Below are 7,500 nucleotides of genomic sequence, written 5' to 3'. Positions count from 1 at the left end.
ACACACAGATCCACACACACAGATCCACACACACAGATCCACACACACACATCCACACACAGATCCACACACACAGATCCACACACACAGATCCACACACAGATCCACACACACAGATCCACACACAGATCCACACACACAGATCCACACACACAGATCCACACACAGATCCACACACACATCCACACACAGATCCACACACACAGATCCATACACAGATCCACACACACAGATCCACACACACAGATCCACACACAGATCCACACACACAGATCCACACACAGATCCACACACACAGATCCACACACACAGATCCACACACACAGATCCACACACAGATCCACACACACAGATCCACACACACAGATCCACACACAGATCCACACACAGATCCACACACAGATCCACACACAGATCCACACACAGATCCACACACACAGATCCACACACACAGATCCACACACACAGATCCACACACACAGATCCACACACAGATCCACACACACAGATCCACACACACAGATCCACACACAGATCCACACACACTGATCCACACACACAGATCCACACACACAGATCCACACACACATCCACACACACACAGATCCACACACACAGATCCACACACAGATCCACACACACTGATCCACACACACAGATCCACACACACAGATCCACACACACATCCACACACACACAGATCCACACACACACATCCACACACAGATCCACACACACAGATCCACACACACAGATCCACACACAGATCCACACACACAGATCCACACACAGATCCACACACACAGATCCACACACACAGATCCACACACACAGATCCACACACACATCCACACACAGATCCACACACACAGATCCACACACACACATCCACACACACACATCCACACACAGATCCATACACACATCCACACACACAGATCCACACACACATCCACACACACACAGATCCACACACACAGATCCACACACACATCCACACACACACAGATCCACACACAGATCCACACACACAGATCCACACACACAGATCCACACACACATCCACACACAGATCCACACACACAGATCCACACACACAGATCCACACACAGATCCACACACAGATCCACACACACAGATCCACACACACAGATCCACACACACAGATCCACACACAGATCCACACACACAGATCCACACACACAGATCCACACACACAGATCCACACACACAGATCCACACACAGATCCACACACACAGATCCACACACACAGATCCACACACACAGATCCACACACACATCCACACACAGATCCACACACACAGATCCACACACACAGATCCACACACACACATCCACACACAGATCCATACACACATCCACACACACAGATCCACACACACATCCACACACACACAGATCCACACACACAGATCCACACACACATCCACACACACACAGATCCACACACACAGATCCACACACACAGATCCACACACACAGATCCACACACACAGATCCACACACACAGATCCACACACAGATCCACACACACAGATCCACACACACAGATCCACACACAGATCCACACACACAGATCCACACACACAGATCCACACACACAGATCCACACACAGATCCACACACACAGATCCACACACACAGATCCACACACACAGATCCACACACACAGATCCACACACAGATCCACACACACAGATCCACACACACAGATCCACACACACAGATCCACACACACAGATCCACACACACAGATCCACACACAGATCCACACACACAGATCCACACACACACATCCACACACAGATCCATACACACATCCACACACACAGATCCACACACACAGATCCACACACAGATCCACACACACAGATCCACACACACAGATCCACACACACAGATCCACACACACAGATCCACACACACAGATCCACACACACACATCCACACACAGATCCATACACACATCCACACACACAGATCCACACACACATCCACACACACACAGATCCACACACACAGATCCACACACACATCCACACACACACAGATCCACACACAGATCCACACACACAGATCCACACACACAGATCCACACACACAGATCCACACACACATCCACACACAGATCCACACACACAGATCCACACACACAGATCCACACACACAGATCCACACACACAGATCCACACACAGATCCACACACACAGATCCACACACAGATCCACACACACAGATCCACACACACAGATCCACACACACAGATCCACACACAGATCCACACACACAGATCCACACACACAGATCCACACACACAGATCCACACACACAGATCCACACACAGATCCACACACACAGATCCACACACAGATCCACACACACAGATCCACACACACAGATCCACACACACAGATCCACACACAGATCCACACACACAGATCCACACACACAGATCCACACACACAGATCCACACACACAGATCCACACACACAGATCCACACACAGATCCACACACACAGATCCACACACACAGATCCACACACACAGATCCACACACACAGATCCACACACAGATCCACACACACAGATCCACACACAGATCCACACACACAGATCCACACACACAGATCCACACACACAGATCCACACACAGATCCACACACACAGATCCACACACACAGATCCACACACACAGATCCACACACACAGATCCACACACACAGATCCACACACAGATCCACACACACAGATCCACACACACAGATCCACACACACAGATCCACACACACAGATCCACACACAGATCCACACACACAGATCCACACACACAGATCCACACACACAGATCCACACACACAGATAGCAGAACACTTCAGTTCTTTTGCAAAATGAAACACTTCGTTCAAAACTTTAATTTAACAAAACCCAACTCTGACCCCATATGGAACACACATGGTTCATCCATTCTGATTCTGTTTGATTCCTTTACACACTGCTGGGCTCAATCATAAACACTTGTAACTTTTATACTTTTCTAATGATATAGTCTGGGTTAGATTTTTTTGTTAATGTAAAATACATGAATATTGAAAAAAACCCACGGCACCAGTACTGTACATTGATGAAATCTTTCTCTCACCATATTGTACAGACATTCAATACAGTCGTGCTTTTCCAAAGGCTGCATTTCAAATCAGAACATATTCCAAATACAATATAGTACACAAACAAAAACATGGAGACAAAACAAAAGCATAAGTATAAAGTTAAAAAAACAACAACAACAACCTAAGCATCTCTTGGCCTAGCTGGATCTGACCACAGCACTTCATCCACATCACAGGCGATGTCCTCTCTCACAAGACAGCGAGGGAAGAATCTTCTTAAATGGCAAATCCATCCTTGCACAGACCCTGCATCAATTAGGCCACAGGCCTCCTCCATGGCTGGAATGAGGGGTATCCTGACATAGGGCTGGAGATCGTAAACCTTCCACCACCATGCAGAAAAAAACTCTTCAATGGGGTTGAGGAAGGGAGACTATGGTGGGAGGTATTGGAGTGAAAATTGTGGATGATCATGAAACCAGTTTTGGACAAGAGCAGATCGGTGGAAAGATACATGTCCCAGATGACAGTGTATCTCATCTGCTTGGCATCCATTTGTTGTTCTGCTGTGACAATGTTGTGAAGTCTGTCTAAAAATGTGATAATGTGGGCCGTGTTGTAAGGACCAAACTCGGCATGGCGGTGTAGGATCCCATTCTGTGTGAATGCAGCACATTGTGATGTTGCCTCCACGTTGTCCCGGGACATTCAAAATAGCTCTATGGCCAATGATGTTTCTCCATCTTCTTCTTACTTTAGTCAGGTTGAACCCAGCCTCATCTATGACAATAAATTCATGTGAGATTGGATCACCATCAATTAGCAGAACTCTCTGAAAAAAATAGAGAACAAAAAGGTATTTTTGTAAAAAATACAAAAAAAAAGTAAAAAGGTTTTGTGTGCAGTGGACAGTACTGAAGTGGACATTACTTACCTCCACATATTCATGCTGTAGGTCTTTTACTCTTTCAGAATTTCTTCCCAATGGCACTTGGTACAGTTGTTTCATCTGGATGTGATGCTTTTTAAGGATTCGCCCCAGTGTTGTGAGAGAGACCTGATGGACATTATTGAAAACTGTGAGGTCATTCAGGATGTTTGTCTGAATTTCTCTAAGACATGTGACATTATTGACCAAAACCATGTTTATAATAGCTCTCTCTTGTTCCTCTGTGAATATGGGGCTCCTTCCTCCTCTATGTTCTCGACCCTCAATCCTGTGTAGATCAATCAAAATACATGTTACAGTAAATGTCACAAGACAGCACACAAGACCTTGTCTCAAACATGGAACACAGTGAATGGTACCAAATAGTACTGATGGAGGTCGTGTAGTAGGCTATATTGTACTGTAGACAGCAGAGAAAAGTTGTTTTTATACCTGCGCTCTTGTCAAAATGTCCGAATTACTGAAGCAGCAGTATATCTGCTGAGGTTGGGCTGAACTCTCTGGCCAGCCTCTCTCAATGTCAACCCATGCTTTACAACATGGTCAACATGGTCCACATGGTCAACATGGTCAACCAAGGCTGCTCGAATCACATCTGATAAATTTGATCCCCGCCTTCTTTGTCCACGTCCTCCAGGTCTACCTCTTCCTCTCCCTCTTCCTCTCTCTACCCCCCTTCCTCCATGGACTGCCCCTCTCATCCTAACTCTTTCTCTTACTGCGACATTGCCTTCCATTTTTGTTGAAGACAGGTAAACTCACCTGTTGCCTTTGTATAGTGCTTACACCTGATCAGTGAGTTTATAGTTAAGCACCTAAGTGTCTGCACATGTGACGGCCATGTCTGATTAATTGGGTGTGTGTGTGTGTGTGTCTGTGTGTAAATGTGTGTGTGTGTGTTTGTGTGTGTGTGTATGTGTGTGTGTGTGTGTGTGTGTCTGTATGTGTGTGTGTGTGTGTGTAAATGTGTGGGTGTGTGTTTGTGTGTGTGTGTGTATATGTGTGTGTGTGTCTGTGTGTGTGTGTGTGTGTGTAAATGTGTGGGTGTGTGTTTGTGTGTGTGTATATGTGTGTGTGTGTCTGTATGCGTGTGTGTTTGTAAATGTGTGGGTGTGTGTTTGTGTGTGTGTGTGTGTGTGTATATGTGTGTGTGTGTCTGTGTGTGTGTGTGTCAGTATGAACACCAGGTGCTGTTATTGACTTGTAGGAAGTGTTATAATCCTCTGTAATCAGACTCATACTTTAGTGTCTCTTTCCGCTGCTGCACACTCCTCCAGTACTCCTGTTCAGATCTGTGTGTGTGTGTGTGTGTGTGTGTGTGCTCTCATGATAGTGCAGATGTCTGAGAGCAGGACAGAACAGAACTCTTATCAGAGTGAAGTGTGTCTGAGCTCCATGAATTCCTCTCTGAGCTTGATTATAGTAAGCTTTAATGCTCTGCTCTGTAAACACACATTTACCACACACACACACACACACACACATACAGAGACAATTATTAGTGTATTTTCCTGTTTTAAGTCTCTACATTAAAGACAGATGCACCAGGTAACGTGTCCTGTGTGTGAGCAGTGATGGATCAGTAAAGCCTCCTGAGACACTCACATTCTTCATTAATCCCAGATAAACAGGGCTGCTGTGCTGCGGAAATCCACCCAGCATCAGTCTGACCGTGAAGCAGCACTGGACCTGGCTGGGTCCAAGTCTGAGAGTTTATTACAGCTTTAATGATGCTAGTGTCAAATTTTGGGGGAATTTATGTGATGGACACCTGAGTCTTGTGGAGGGAAATGTGTGAAAAGATTTGGGAGTGAAATGTTATTAAAGGTCAGTAGTTACACTTCACACAGAAAAGACCGGAAGGAATGAAAAAGTACTCCAAAAAATTAACACACAATTAATAAAGAAGCGTTTGTGAATTAATTACTGAACAGTTCATGCTGGGGGGAGGGGAGGGGTTATTCCAGGGGTGGGGTTACGGCAAGGGGTGGGGTTATTCCAGGGGTGGGGTTATGTGGATGAAGTTGTTTTCCATTCAGTTTGTTGAGTCACATCATATGCTGTAAAGGAACCTCTTATTGTTTTTAAGTATTTCTTTAGCTAATTTTAGAAATTTATCATGATGATGATTATGATGATGATGATGATTATGATGATTATGATGATGATGATGATTGTACATCAGAGAAAATTCATGTATCTAATTTATTGAGTTCTACTAAACACTTAGAACCAGAGAGGTCCAGTTAGAACCCATTAGACACCTAATAACTCTCCTATACACACTGTATCTTCACTCATAAAGAGACTTGACTGCTTTTCTGCTGTTAGCATTTTTATAATATTTCTATTTTATTATAAATGCAGTGTTTGTGTTTTTGTGTGAGATGAGTAGTGTGTCTGTTCTTCAGTGTAGATGATTATATTGAAATAAAGTTCACAGCATCTGGAAAGTGTGTGTGGAGTTTACTGAGATGAAATATGAAATCATGACACTGTGTTGAAGACCTGCTCAGGATCCTGACCCATGTGACTGGGCTTTAATCTGGTGTTTATTGTGTTTATTGTTGTATTTATTGTTTTGTTTATTTTGTTTATTGTTGTATTTATTGTTTTGTTTATTGTGTTTATTGTTGTGTTATTGAAGTTGTTTCCACTTGATTTTTGTTGTGTTGCAGTGAAAGACGTTGGTGGGCGACGAGGCTGCGCTGTCAGCTCCATCACACCTCCATAAACTCCTCTGTGTTCAGGGCTAATGAGGGTCATTAAAGGTTTGTGGAGACGACAATTACACGAGAGAGAGAGAGAGAGAGAGAGAGAGAGAGAGAGAGAGATGCTGCTAATTATGACAGATGCTGCTATTTGTCTGTATAGCTGTGTGTGTGTGTGTGTGTGTGTGTGTGTGTGTGTGTGTGTCTGGTGGTTCTTTATAGTGATGTTTCTCTCCTTCGGTCAGCTCTGGGTGTTTTATTGTGTTCTGTATAAAGTGGTGTGCTGAGGTGGAGGAAATCTCACACTGCTGAGAAACACGTCTCCATTCTTCACTTCAGGGTTTAGGACAGGGTTCAGGACAGGGTTCAGAACAGGGTTTAGGACAGAGTTCAGGACAGGGTTTAGGACAGGGTTCAGGACAGGGTTCAGAACAGGGTTCAGGACAGGGTTCAGAACAGGGTTTAGGACAGGGTTCAGGACAGGGTTTAGGACAGGGTTCAGGACAGGGTTTAGGACAGGGTTCAGAACAGGGTTTAGGACAGGGTTCAGAACAGGGTTCAGGACAGGGTTTAGGACAGGGTTCAGAACAGGGTTTAGGACAGGGTTCAGAACAGGGTTCAGGACAGGGTTTAGGACAGGGTTCAGAACAGGGTTTAGGACAGGGTTCAGAACAGGGTTCAGAACAGGGTTTAGGACAGGGTTCAGAACA

The sequence above is a fragment of the Hemibagrus wyckioides genome, linkage group LG20 (assembly GCF_019097595.1).
Source record: "Hemibagrus wyckioides isolate EC202008001 linkage group LG20, SWU_Hwy_1.0, whole genome shotgun sequence".
Taxonomy (NCBI): Eukaryota; Metazoa; Chordata; class Actinopteri; order Siluriformes; family Bagridae; genus Hemibagrus; species Hemibagrus wyckioides.
Note: the sequence above shows the minus strand (reverse complement) of the source record.